Source organism: Neofelis nebulosa, chromosome 15 (genome assembly GCF_028018385.1).
Source record: "Neofelis nebulosa isolate mNeoNeb1 chromosome 15, mNeoNeb1.pri, whole genome shotgun sequence".
NCBI lineage: Eukaryota > Metazoa > Chordata > Mammalia > Carnivora > Felidae > Neofelis > Neofelis nebulosa.
The window spans coordinates 74,357,679-74,370,456 of NC_080796.1; the positions used below are offsets into that span (position 1 = coordinate 74,357,679).

General features: G+C 49.7%; 2 protein-coding genes across 12 annotated transcripts in view; one reads left to right on the plus strand and one right to left on the minus strand.

Annotated features, from left to right (window-relative positions):
- The window catches only part of DAP3 (death associated protein 3), a 34,037-nt gene extending 29,815 nt beyond the window's left edge, over window positions 1-4,222 (minus strand). For 2 of the 3 annotated variants that reach the window (XM_058701903.1, XM_058701901.1), the window contains exon 1: window positions 3,453-4,222. The gene's annotated coding sequence lies outside the window, so the exon portion shown is untranslated. The remainder of the gene's footprint in view (window positions 1-3,452) is intronic. The other variant, XM_058701902.1, reaches the window with a different exon arrangement.
- The window catches only part of ASH1L (ASH1 like histone lysine methyltransferase), a 193,199-nt gene continuing 184,323 nt past the window's right edge, over window positions 3,903-12,778 (plus strand). For 5 of the 9 annotated variants that reach the window (XM_058701885.1, XM_058701886.1, XM_058701883.1 and 2 more), the window contains exon 1: window positions 4,324-4,626. The gene's annotated coding sequence lies outside the window, so the exon portion shown is untranslated. Of the gene's footprint in view, window positions 4,019-4,320; window positions 4,627-12,778 lie in introns of those variants that run through there. The other 4 variants (XM_058701884.1, XM_058701891.1, XM_058701889.1 and 1 more) reach the window with 4 other exon arrangements.

Sequence of the window (12,778 nt, forward strand, 5' to 3'; positions counted from 1 at the left end):
CTGCCCCCTCTCGTAATTTACCTTTCACCAAGTTAAGAGCAGTGACAGTCCTGACATACAGAAGATAAAAGGGCTGTGCCGGTAAAGGCGGAAGTAAGGAGCACCACTTTGGTACTTCCTTTCTTCCAGTGACTAAAGCACATCAGAAAAATATCTAGGGCTCCAACGACAGCAATAGCTAACATATTACAAACACTTTCTATAAGTCAGGCACTGTTCTAAGTGCTTTATGTGAATTAACTCATTTTACCTTTACAACAATCCTATGATGTAAGTACTATGTCCAATTTACAAAGAAAATGGAGTGGCATGTATGGCAAGAAGGGTAAATGAATCACAGAATCTAAGTGATGAAATCTGAATCCCAGCTCTCCTACTTAACAGCTGTGTGACCTTGAGCAACTTAAACTTTGTGCGTCTCTTCCCCCATTTCTAAAACGGAGAAGACCTTCTAGAAGGTAGTATGGAAATCTACGCTGTGTTATGAAGTCTCTACCCAAGTTTCACAGCCAAGGAGAAGAACTGGGCTTTGCACCCATGCAGCCTGGAGGGTCAACTTCCACTTTGCTAAAAGGCAATCCATCACCTGAAGCATGAGTTTAAAATCTCAGTACCCCCACCCCCCAAATTTCAGAGTTCTTCCCTTTTTAAACAGAAAATGATTTACAGACTATTATGCTTATATAGCACTGACTCTTAACTTGTCAAATGTGAAGTCAATGATGATATTCCAGGTAAGTTTTATCTTTAAATTTTTCTTTTAACACTTGAAATCTTATTTTAAAGTATATAGTGAAGAAGTTTTCCTGCTTGTCTACATGTATTTATTTTTGAGAGATAGAGACAGTGTGAGCAGGGGAGGGGCAGAGACAGAGGGAGACACAGAATCCAAAGCAGGCTCCAGGTTCTGAGCTGTCAGCGCAGAGTCCGACACAGGGCTCGAACCCACGAACTCAAGCCGGATGCTTAACCGACGGAGTCCCCCAGGCGCCCCTCCTGCTCACGTAAACTGCATTTAGCCAACAGCGCAGCAAGGAAGCACCACGAAATAAATGTTTACTTACTTCTGTTCCAGTAGGCGAATCTGAAGAGCTTAGCTAAGACAGCTGCTGTGCAGCACCAGCCTAGAACCCAGCTGCCCACCTAAGCTCGAGGACTGTCCCCAGAAACAGAGAAGCAGGGAGAGACTGGAAATGTAGGCAGCTTTGTCCAGTGCCCGTCACTTTGCTTAGGGCACAGTTGCAGGTGAACCACACCCTCATTTGCATTAAAGCAGAAATCCACAATCCAAGGAGGTCTTCTGGAGCTCAATCACGCTTTGGCTCCCTCCCCTTGCCGTAGGAGCTTCCTACCGCTGCTGTGACAAGTTTCCGCAAACTTAGTGGCAAAAACAACACATTCGTCACCTCAGAGTTCTGTGGGTTAGGAGTCCAAAAGCCAGGCGTGTGGAGGGTTGTGTTCCTTCCGGAGGCTCCAGTTCAGAGAGGCTGCTCTTCCATCTTCAAAGCTGCGACAGCTGGCCAAGCCTTTGTCACAGAGCAGCATGCAGACATTGACCCTACTGCGTCCCTCTGCCATCTTTTCCGAACTCTTGTAATTACAGCGGGCGTACCGGATAATCCAGGATAATCTCCCTGTTTCAAGGTTAGCTGATTAGCAAACTTAATTCCCTCTCGCCACATAACAAACATATCCACAGGTTCCAGGGACCGGGCTGTGGGCATCTTTGGGGGAACCATTATTCTGTCTTCCATACCTTCCTTGGTTCAAGGAACTCAGGTTTCCTTCGTTCAAAAAGGTCATTTTACTGAACGCTTGACATATTTTGGTAGGCACTGGGGCATACACAAGAAACGGAGTACTGTCTTGTCGATACTTAGCTGACAGTTCATGAAAGCAAGATGAAGGCAGACACCGTAAGTAACCTTCCTCGCGCACTGGTGTCGGGGAATAACGTTAAGTATCTTTTCTTGGTAGAATATGTAATTATATCGGTGATGACAAATGTTTACTGCAAAGACAACGTGGTACAATGAAAAGGTCTTTTTTGTGGTTGTTGTTTTGGCTTTTGTAAAATTTAGGCTTCGGGCCCAGCACGGAGCCCAAGGCAGGGCCTTGAACTCACGACCCTGAGATCAAGACCCGAGCTGAGATCAAGAGTCCCTGAAAAAGGTTTTTAAGACAGGCGGAGTGAAACCTAAAGGTTAAGTTACTAGACTTCTCTGAGCCTCAGGCTTCTCATCTGTAAAATGGGGGTTAAGATGATCTATCTCAAAGTGCTGTTTAAGAAGCGGGAGCACGTGTTCTCCCTACATGGAATCCCACAAATGCTCACTCTTCCGCTCCAGAGACTTTTCGTTTTGAACATTCTTTCAACATTTCCATGACTCACTTAGTACTAGGGCTATAAAATACAAAAGAAGTGTTAGGCCTCCTCCCAGCCATCAAATTTAAAATGTTGGCAGGGTAACACATTTGCATATGTGACACAATTAAAGAAAGATCAAAGTACACCTGAATGGGTTCCCCGAGATAGGACTTTAGGTGGTTAGGAAAGGCTAGTATATAGCGAGGTAATTAAAGCCGATTTCCTCTTTACTTTGGGGGGGGGGGGGGGGAAGCAAACAAAACCCAATCCATACACTGAAATGTAGCAAGGGGGAAATCTAGCAGAGTGATTTTCACAGGGGTCCCTAGGTCCCTGCAAGTCCACGCACGTGGAGCGAAGGGGAACCCAGGTGATCCTTCCCCTAATCGATTCTGCTTTACCCTACGGAGGAGACTAAGAACTCCCAGAGTAGGCACACTTTGGGTTTTCAAAGTCAGTCAATCCATAGTTCTCCCCAGTTCAATCATTAAGAAAAAGTAAATGTTGGCGCAGAAGTCCGAGGAGTGTGTCAGGCCCCGTTTTGCCTTGTTTTATTAAGGACGCGAGGGGACAGGACACACATTGCCCGCTACACCCCCAAACCTGACCTACATCGCCAGGGCCGTGAACGGTAGCGGAAGGCTCTCCACCTGCCCTGTGCCCAGGAGCTAATCCTACCTCACGTATATTCTTCCAGTTCAGACGCCAACGCCGAAGGCCGACTTGGAGTCCACTAATCTTTACGTCCAGGCTTTCCTTTCTTTCTGGTAACGAAGAAAAACTACTTTCTGAAGGACACGGCGGACAGGGGGGATCGAGTCCGGCACTGAACCAGAAGGACGCGGTTTCGTCCTTCTCCACCCTCCAGCTGCCTAATGAGGGTGAGGATGCATCGTCCACCCGAGAGGAAAGCGTAAAAGCGCCCCGGAACCTCAAGCGTACGGACGGTGCCGTGAAACCCAAGAAATCCAGCCTCGCTTTAGAGAGAAAAACACAAAGAGAGCCAGGCGACCGCGGCGCGGGCTCCCCCACGGCGCCGGTCCGCGGCGCGGAGCCCGCCGGCCCTCCCGGCCTCGCTCCCTACCTCGCGGGGGATCAAGCCCCGGCACCGGCTCCTTCCCGCCCGAGGGGCGCACCAGGCCTCCGCCGACGCCGAACCGCACGCTCCGCGCCTCCCGCAGCCGACCGGCGAGCTCGAGCCGTCCGGCAGGAAGCGGCTCACCGCGCAGCCGCCGCGGCCTCCAACCGCCTGCCGGCGGAGGGGAGCTGGGCCGCCCCGGACGCGCCCACCGGGGCCCGTCGGCGGCCGGCGGAGGCGAGCCTGGGCGGCGCGGCGCGGCGGCCGGGGAGGTGAGTCGTCCCGGGCCTCTGCCCGCCCCTCGGGTGATCGCGGCCCTCCCGGCAGCCCCGCCGCCGCGCCGCCCGCCCCCCCCCGCCCCGCGCCCGCGGCGGCGCGAATGGAACGGTCCGGCGGGGGGGATTGTGGGAGGCGCACGCGCGAGGGGCGGAGGGCATGTGGGGGGGCGGAGGAGGCGGCGGCGGCGGCGGCGGCGGCCGTGGCGGCGGTTGGTGGCCGTGGGGGCGGGGAAGGGGGGGGGAGGAAAGAAGAGGCGGTGGAGGAGGAGGAGGCCGGGGCTCGCGCCGCCGAAGGTACGCGTGAGGGCCCGCGCCCGACCGTCCTGACAGGGACCGAGGGGGAGCGGGGGGCCGTGCGAGCGGGCGCCCCCGAGCGAGCGCGGACGGGCCGGCGGGCGCGCCAGGCGGCCGAAGGCGGGGGTTGGTGGGAGAGCGAGCGACGAGCCCGGAGCCCGTCCGGCGCGTGCGGGCGGGCGTGCGCGCTCCGCCGCCCGAGTCGGGGGCGGGAGGGGGCGGGGGGGGGCCGCGGGGAGAGCCTGGGAGGGGAGGTGGGGGGGCACGAGGCGCCCTTCGCTCGCGCCCGCCCTCCCTCCCGAGCAGCCGCCGCCGCCGCCGCCGCTCTGCCGCCGCCGCTCCCGCCGCCATTTTGGGTTCGCTTTGCGGAGGGGGAGACGATCCCCGTCTCGGTTGCGGGACCGCCTCCCCTCGGTGGCCCCCGCTCGGCCCCACGCCTTTCCCTTCTCCTCTCTCGCGTTTCCGCCAGTCCGCTCCCCCGCCGGCCGCCTCCTGACAGGCGGCGGGGATCCGCCGCGGACCCGGGGAAGCGGAGGAGCCTGCTGGCGGCCGCCCCCCTTCCCCACTTCCCTGCACTCTCATCTCGCTCGGCCTCGGCCTCTGACACGGTGAGCACAACCGCCTGCGGAGGCCTCGGGCCTAAGTGCTCCCGGAGCAGCGCGGTCCCCGGCGGCCCGGGAGCCACTGTCACCTCCCGGACCTGGACCTCCGGGAGAGCGGCGGGCGGGGTGGGGGAGGGGCGCGAGGCAGGGGATCCTGAGCGGACCGGGAAGTCCCTCCCGGCGGGGGGCGGGGGGAGGGGGGGGAAGGGGTGTCCCTGACGGGCGGGCTCCGGGCCTGGGGGGAGGGGGCGGGAAAGTCGGCGCGGGGAGGCGGAGTCGGCTGCGCCCCTGACAGGTTAGTTGGCGCGTCGGGGAGGCGCGGCGGGAGCATCCCCCCTCGTCGGGTCGGCGTCCGCGGCGGGAGAGGGGGCCCTGCGGAGGGTCCCTTGCGGGCGGGGCCGGGGCCGCGGTGCCCCCGAGGCGCGCGGCGGTGCGTGGGAACGAGCGGGGGACCCCCGGGTCGTAAGTTTGAGGACTGTGCCCGGGTAGTTTGTGCGGGGTCTGGGGGAGGCAGGTGGTGTTCCGGGGTGCCGCGGCTGTGGCGGCGTGTGTGCGCAGGGCAGCAGAGTGGGAAGGCGTTCCGGAAGACCCTGCCTGTGCTCGCGGCGGGGTCACGGAGTTCCCCTTCAAGTCACCTTCTTTCTGAAATGAAATTCGGGGTGGCCCCCGTCGGGCGGATGTGCGTGTGTGTGTCAGAAAGCGGGAGCGCGTCGGAGCTCGGGGAGGAGAAGTCGTGGCGGGGTTTTGCACGGCCCCACGTGTGCCCGTGGGGTCGGGGGCGGGACGAACCTGCCGGGGCCGCCTGTGGTCGCGGGAGTGGCCTGTTGGTCCGAGCAGGGGGAACGGCGTCCACGCGAACAGCCGCCGTGTCCGCTGCGAGGGTACAAAGAAGGGCTGGGCTTTCTGTTGACCCGAGGTTGTAGTACCACGTCGCGCGGAATGAAGCTGCTCTGGTCTTCGCAGTACTTTTCCTGTTCCTTTGTGACCCTGCCCCTCGGGGAAAATGGAGGAGGAGGTGTTTTCTCCCATCGCGCGAAGTAGGGAATCGAGGCAGAAAGAGATGCTCTTCCAAGGTCACGCTTTCACGTGGAGGCGAAGTTGGGACTGTGGCTCCAGGCGCGTGGCTGCTGGCCCGCGGCGCGCGGGGGGCTTGGGGCGCAGGCCCCGCCGCGCGGGGAAGAGGGGCGTGTGTGGCCGCTGGCGTCCGGTGGAGCTCGGGCGCGCGGAGCGTAGGGTGTGCGGCCGGGAGGGCTGTGCGCCGCGGGCGTCCGGGGCCGTGGTCCGTGTTCCTGGCGGAAGCAGGGCGTTCGCGGCCCTCCAGTTGAGTGTTCGAGGGGGCACGGCTTTCGTGGCTTGGGCTGGTGCCGGGGTCGCCGTCTGGGGGCCGACGGCTCGACTCGACGGAGGCAGAAGGAGCTTCCCTCCCTCGCTCAGCGGGTGTTTATGGAAGAATCCCTCGGGAAACGCTCCCTGTCTTGGGGTGGGACTCAGTGACCCTGCGGAGGCAGCCTGGGCGCCTCTGAGCGGACTTGCCTTGACCGCCGTAGGTGTTTTCAGGCCGGCCAGGCAGACAGACCAGCGTGGAATTGAAGCCCAAAAACTTCCCTGAGAAGTCTGTTCGCTTTGGAGGGAAGCTGGGTACCCCAGATATTTTGGTCCGGAAGGCTCTCACCCCAAGGGGTGGCAAGCTTGTGACGCCGGCCGCCTGATTTCGCATTTTCTTCTGGCGTTCGTGAGCTAACTGTTTTGGGGATCCGGGAGTCGCTGCCATACGTGCCTGTGGAGTTTGGAACTTTTGGGTTGGGCTGAGGGAGGTCTTCCAAATGCTGATTTTGCAGTAAGGGCCCCCCCACCTCCCCCCACCCCGCCAGTGAATACGAGGGGAAAATTCTTGAACCTAAGCTAGCGTGGCTCGACGTCTGGAAAGTAGCATGTTTTCGATAGGCCAGATTAGCAGTTCTTTAAAGTTTTTGGGGGTCGCGTATCCTGAGAATTTGATGGCAGACCCTGACCGTTAAATGAGCATAAGCGCAGTCACACTGTGCACACCACGTCAGGAACTTAAATTGTGATGAAGTAGAACCTTTTTGCATTTAGGTCTCATTTGAAACCCTTTCAAAACAGAGCTTTGTTTGCAGATGAAGATGTTGGTATGAGTTTAAGGTGACAGGTTGTGTGACCGTTTCTGAGCACGCTGCGAGCAAGGAGAGCTTTCAGGTCGAGTCTTTATTTTATTCTTTACAAACTCATTTTTGCAGTGTTCGTACAGGATTCTGAATTAGGTGGTAAGAAAATGTGTCGCGCAAAAATATATAGCTTCATTCTTTTTCATTATCTTTTTATTCTTAAACTCCTCTCTTCCCAGGTTTGCATTGGGTCTCAGGCTTTTGAAGCTCATTCCTGGGAGTTTATCTTACTTGTAACAAACATTGACTTAATTCTACGTAGCAGACACAAGGGTGAGTAATCACGTGCCCTCAGTCCTTGAAGGGATTCTAGTGCAGTTGAAGCGAAGGATGGTACGAAGGTGGTGGCTCCAGAGGGCGAGGAGGAGGGACGAGTGTTCCCAGAAGTCGAGGATTCATGACCTAATCGCAGGGTTTCTGCCGTCACTAACTCGCAGGAAGCGGTAGTCTTCCTGCTGTCTACGGGACTTTGCAGCTATCGAGTGTGTTTTGGTATCACCTGGTGTTCTTGGCCGAAGGCTCTCTGGTTTGAAAACCAGGCATACTTGGGTGGTATTCCTTATCTTGTTTCCGACGTATTTCTGTAGTGAGTTTGTAACAAAGGTCTTAATGTCATTTTTGGGTTTTCATGCATCCAGAAAACACTTACTGGGGAAAAAATGCACTTGGTCTTAGACGAAAGGCCGAGAAGCTTCTGGGGTAAAATGCAGTAGCTATTTGATAGACTACCCGTGAATTGAGTGTTGGAAATTTAAAATAATTGCTGAATTTTTAAAAAATGTTTTTAATGTTTATTTATTTTTGAGAGAGAGAGAGAGAGAGAGAGAGAGTGGGGGGTGGGCAGAGAGAGAGGGAGACGCAGAATCTGAAGCAGGCTCCAGGCTCTGAGCTGTCAGCACAGAGCCCGACGCGGGGCTCGAGCCCATGAACTAGGATATCATGAACTGGACAGTTAACCGACTGAGCCACCCAGGTTCCTCTCGCCCCCCCCCCCCCTTTTTAAATAATTACTGAATTTTTTTTTTTAATTTTTTTTTTTTAACATTTTATTTATTTTTGAGACAGGGAGAGACAGAGCATGAACAGGGGAGGGTCAGAGAGAGGGAGACACAGAATCTGAAACAGGCTCCAGGCTCTGAGCTGTCAGCACAGAGCCCGACGCGGGGCTCGAACTCACGGACCGTGAGATCATGACCTGAGCCGTAGTCGGCCGCCCAACCGACTGAGCCACCCAGGCGCCCCTATAATTACTGAATTTTTAAAAGAACAAGAAATTCAGAGAGTGTTTGGATAGCACAGATCACAGGACTTGGTAAGGTAAGGAAAGGTCTGGAGAAAAGTGGTTTGATTATCCCTTCTCTTCATTGTCATGGCCTGTGTGTTGTGTAGATTTGTGAGGAGTTTAATATTTTCTCTAATTTTTAACTTGGGTAGTAGATTGTGGGTTTTTAAAATAACGTTACATACGTGTGTGTCTTGTTAATCTGTGCATATAGTTCAATTTGTATTTAGTCTTATATGTATGAGATAGTTTGTAATTTAAAAAATAATGCTTGTAATAATTGCAGATTATTCAGGATCTTTGAGGATCAAGAAATGAAAGCAATCTTCACGGCATAGTCTTGAGCTGTGTTCTGAAATATGGAGCATGACTTCCCTGTGTCTTGCTAGGCATTGTGTCTTTGCACTCTCGCAGGACCATTTGAGGTTTTAGTCGTTGTCTTCCATACCTCACGAATAAGTGACTGTGTTCAGTCCTGCCAACATGGTCTGGCTGTACACAGTAGAGAAGTTTTACCATATGTGTGAGTGATTTATCTCTGGTTAAAAATTTCATATTGCTGCCTGAGATTTTTAAAGGTGCATATAGTCTTACTGATGTCTGCTGTGAAGTCCACTTTATGCCAGCCCTTCCAGAAGCGTAACATATCTCTTTTTTTTAATGTTTATTTATTTTTGAGACAGACAAAACGTGAGTGGGGGAGGGGCAGACACACACACACACACACACACACACACACACACAGAATCTGAAGCAGTTTCCAGGCTCTGAGCTGTCGACACAGAGCCCGACACGGGGCTCAAACCCATGAACTAGGATATCATGACCTGAGCTGAAGTTGGACATTTAACCAGACTGAGCCACACAGGTGCCCTGAAGGATTACATACCTTAAACCTGGCTGCCATGAAAGAGGGAAGTGAAAGTAATTTTTGTTTTATTTTGAGATATTTTGCTAGTTTTTTCAAGTTATTTATTTCTTTAAATTTCTTGAAAATTTTTTTGTTTATATTTTGTGTGGGGAGGTTAGCTTTTTCATACTTACGATTTGTCTTCTTAGTGATAACTGTCAATCTTACATTTCATGTTTTAGAAATGAGTATTTTAGTGACTGCTACATTGGGGGTGGTTAATGGCAGTGTGAGGTTGACACAACATAATTATGGATTTAAGAGATGACAGAAATTTGATAACCTTGTTTTTTCAAGAACATCTATTTTCACTGAACATCTAATCTATAAAATTTTATTTTAGCATTAATTGGTTTTGCTTTTCATTGTTTTTATTTATTTTTTTTAGAGAGAGAGAGAACCTTAAGCAGGCTCCATGCTTTGCATGGAGTCCGACACAGGGCTCAATCCTGGGATTATCTGGGATTATCACCTGAGCTGAAATCAAGAGTCAGATGCTGAATTGACTGAGCCACCCAGGTGCCCCTGCTTTTCATCATAGTTTTTAGTCATTTGCTCTTAGACATATGCAAGTTGATGACAGGATTGTATGTGTACCTTTTCCCATTTTATTTGATTCATTTTTTAAATGTAGGAAGTTTCAAACATAACAAAAATAAAGAGAATTAGTGTAGTGAGTCCTTATGTACTCAACATCCAGCTGCAACAGTAACCCGTACCTAGCTATCACACTGTCCCCATCCGTGACCTCTCTGCCTTCTTCCCCACTTTGCTTATTTTGAAACAGACCTTTCAGATATTATATCATTTCGTTCATAAATACTTCAGTGTGTGCGTTCTTTTTACACTTAAATGGGGAATTATTGCTTCATAGTTAGGTTTATATAACTTTTTAAATAAAAGTATCTGATAAGTGGAATTAAACTACTTCTAATCTCTTTTACCTGTCAGTTGTGATTCCCTCTGCAAACTATTAGAAATGAATGGCGTAGAATTCACCTCACTGCTTTTAGATGTTTGCGTTGAAAAATGCGTGAACAGTTTCTGTGTTTGCCAGAAAAGCTTATCAGCTTTTTTCTAATGTACAAAGTGAGAAATAATGTGTCTCTTGTAGTCTTTTTTTTTTTTTTAAAGTCATAGTGACAAGACGCTAAAAAATGTTTTTGTGTTCTTGTTCTTGATTTTCCAACTGGACCCAATTACTGAAAAGAAATCCAATGATAACTGGTAATGTTGAACAGGAGCCGGAATTGGTCTAAAATCCGACTTAAAGAGTATAAAATAACATTATTTTGAATTTTGAAATTCTGATTGTGGACATTTGAAAGTCCATACCATTGCTTCAGTTGTTAAATACGAATCATGGTACAGAGCATAATAATCATGATGAGTAGAAACACTGTAGAAAAAGAAAGTAAATATTCCTATTAGGAAGATAAATCAAAGTGTTGAGATTTGAAGTGATTGTGAGTAAAGTAAAATTTAGCCTTCTATAAAACACTGACAGTTATAATTATGAATGTGAATGCTAGCTCTAGTGAAACTTTGGTTAACTTATCTTTTGTTACATCTTATGCTATAGTCCCATAGGAAATAAGTCATGAATCTTTGATGTAATCTTGCTTTACATTTTTTTCTATCTTTTCCACACTTGACATTAAGTCATTTTTCTCATTCAGTTTTGTTTGTCCTGATACCACAGGTGGACTTTTGTTAGATTAGAAAGTAACTATATTGTTGGCTTCTTAGTATAAATGATACTATTTAGAATATGGAGGACACATTACTTATGGTAAGGTTTCTTTTTTTTTTTTTTTAAGTTATTTATTTTTGAGAGAGAGAGAGAGGGAGAGGGAGAGCAAGTGGGAAGGGGCAGAGGGAGAGAGAGGGAGAATCCCTAGCAGGCTCTGCACCCCCCAGTGGTGAGGCTGATGTGGGGCTTGAACTCCCAAACCCCGAAATCATGACCTGAGCTGAATTCAAATGCTGAACCAACTGAGCCACCCAGGTGCCCCTAATAAGGTTTCCTAAAATTCAGCACTGCTGAAAACGAAAGGGCCAGAATATAGGTGTGTACTAATATAAGAAGCCTCCATTCTTTGAATGGAGAGAATTTAAAAGATTATCTTTGAGGGGGGCCTGGGTGGCTCAGTCGGTTAAGTGTCCGACTCTTTTGGCTCAGGTCATGATCTCAGTGGTTTGTGAGTTTGAGCCTTGAGTTGGGCTCTGAATGACAGTGTGGAGCCTGCTTGGGATTCTCTGTCCCTTCCCTGCTCGCATGTGTGTGCTCTCTCTCTCTCTCAAAAAAGCTAAACATATATATATATATATATATATATATATATATATATATATATATATATGTGTGTGTGTGTGTGTGTGTGTTTCGTGTATATATATATATATATATATATATATATGATTGTCTTCGAAAGAAGAAACAGCTGACAGCTGGGAAAATGGAGTGAATCAATCATGTATAGTAATTAGTGGGTGAACAGTACTATAGTATAAAGGTCTTCAGAGAGGATTGGAGGATGTAAATCTCAAGTATAGTTTACATCAGGCTAAGTGATCACATACGTTGGGAAGTTAAAATTTAGACACAGAAGCACATTAAAGAAACAAGAGCAATTGGGGCGCCTGGGTGGCTCAGTCAGTTGGACGTCCGGCTTCGGCTCAGCTCATGATCTTGTGGTCCGTGAGTTTGAGCCCCGCGTCGGGCTCTGTGCTGACAGCTCAGAGCCTGGAGCCTGTTTCAGATTGTGTCTCCCTCTCTCTCTGACCCTCCCCCGTTCATGCTCTGTCTCTCTCTGTCTCAAAAATGAATAAACGTTAAAAGAAAAAAAAGAGCAATCACTTTGAAACTACAGGGAGAGATTTTTTAAGTTTGTTTATTTTGAGAGAGTGAGAATCCTCAGCAGGCTCTGCAGTGTCAGCAAAGAGCCTGATGTGGGGCTTGAACTCACAAACCGTGAGATCATGACCTGAGTGGAAATCAGAAGTCAGATGCTTAACTGACTCAGCCACCCAGGTGCCCCAAAAGGGAGATATCTAAGTTAATTTTGTGTGTGTTTAAGGGAAAAAAATTACAAAACTGTAGATAAAGCCAAGGTTTAATTCTGTTTAACAAGTAGTCTTTCTGTTCATCTGTCATTCAACCAACATTTTTCAGTGCTTATTTCATTTCCATTTCTGTATTTAGGTGTTGGGAGAAGAGAAGACTTTTTTTTCTTTTTCTGCCTCAAAGTAGTGAATCTAGAAAGAGCAACATCTTGTTAACAAATTACAATATGCAGTGTGATACATTTCTCCCAGGTAGAGAAGGGAGAAAGTTATTAGATCTGTGGAGGGAGAGGAAAGGTTAAGGATAGCTTCCTGCAAGGGGGAGGAACCAGGTCTTAAAGGATAAATATGAGTTATTCAGTAAGGCTTAGAGGGGTTGCTCTCGGCAGGAAAGATATCTGCAAAGATGTGAAAATGGAAATAACATAGCAGAATGAGTTCAGGGGACTGTAATTTGGATCAGTATACTTTCCACCTAGTCTCCTATGACTTCTTGTGTCTCCAGTACCATGTTAGGTTGGGTTTTGTACTTAGAGGTCATCAACAAAATAAAGATGGAGCCATGTTCTGCACACTCTGCCTAGACAAAATAATACTATGTTGTTACTGTTAATTTCTAACAAAGATTAAAGTCAAGAAAATAATTATATTTTAGTTACTTGGAAACTTTTACTAGAATATACTTGTTCAGCATTTTAATCAAGCGTTGATTAT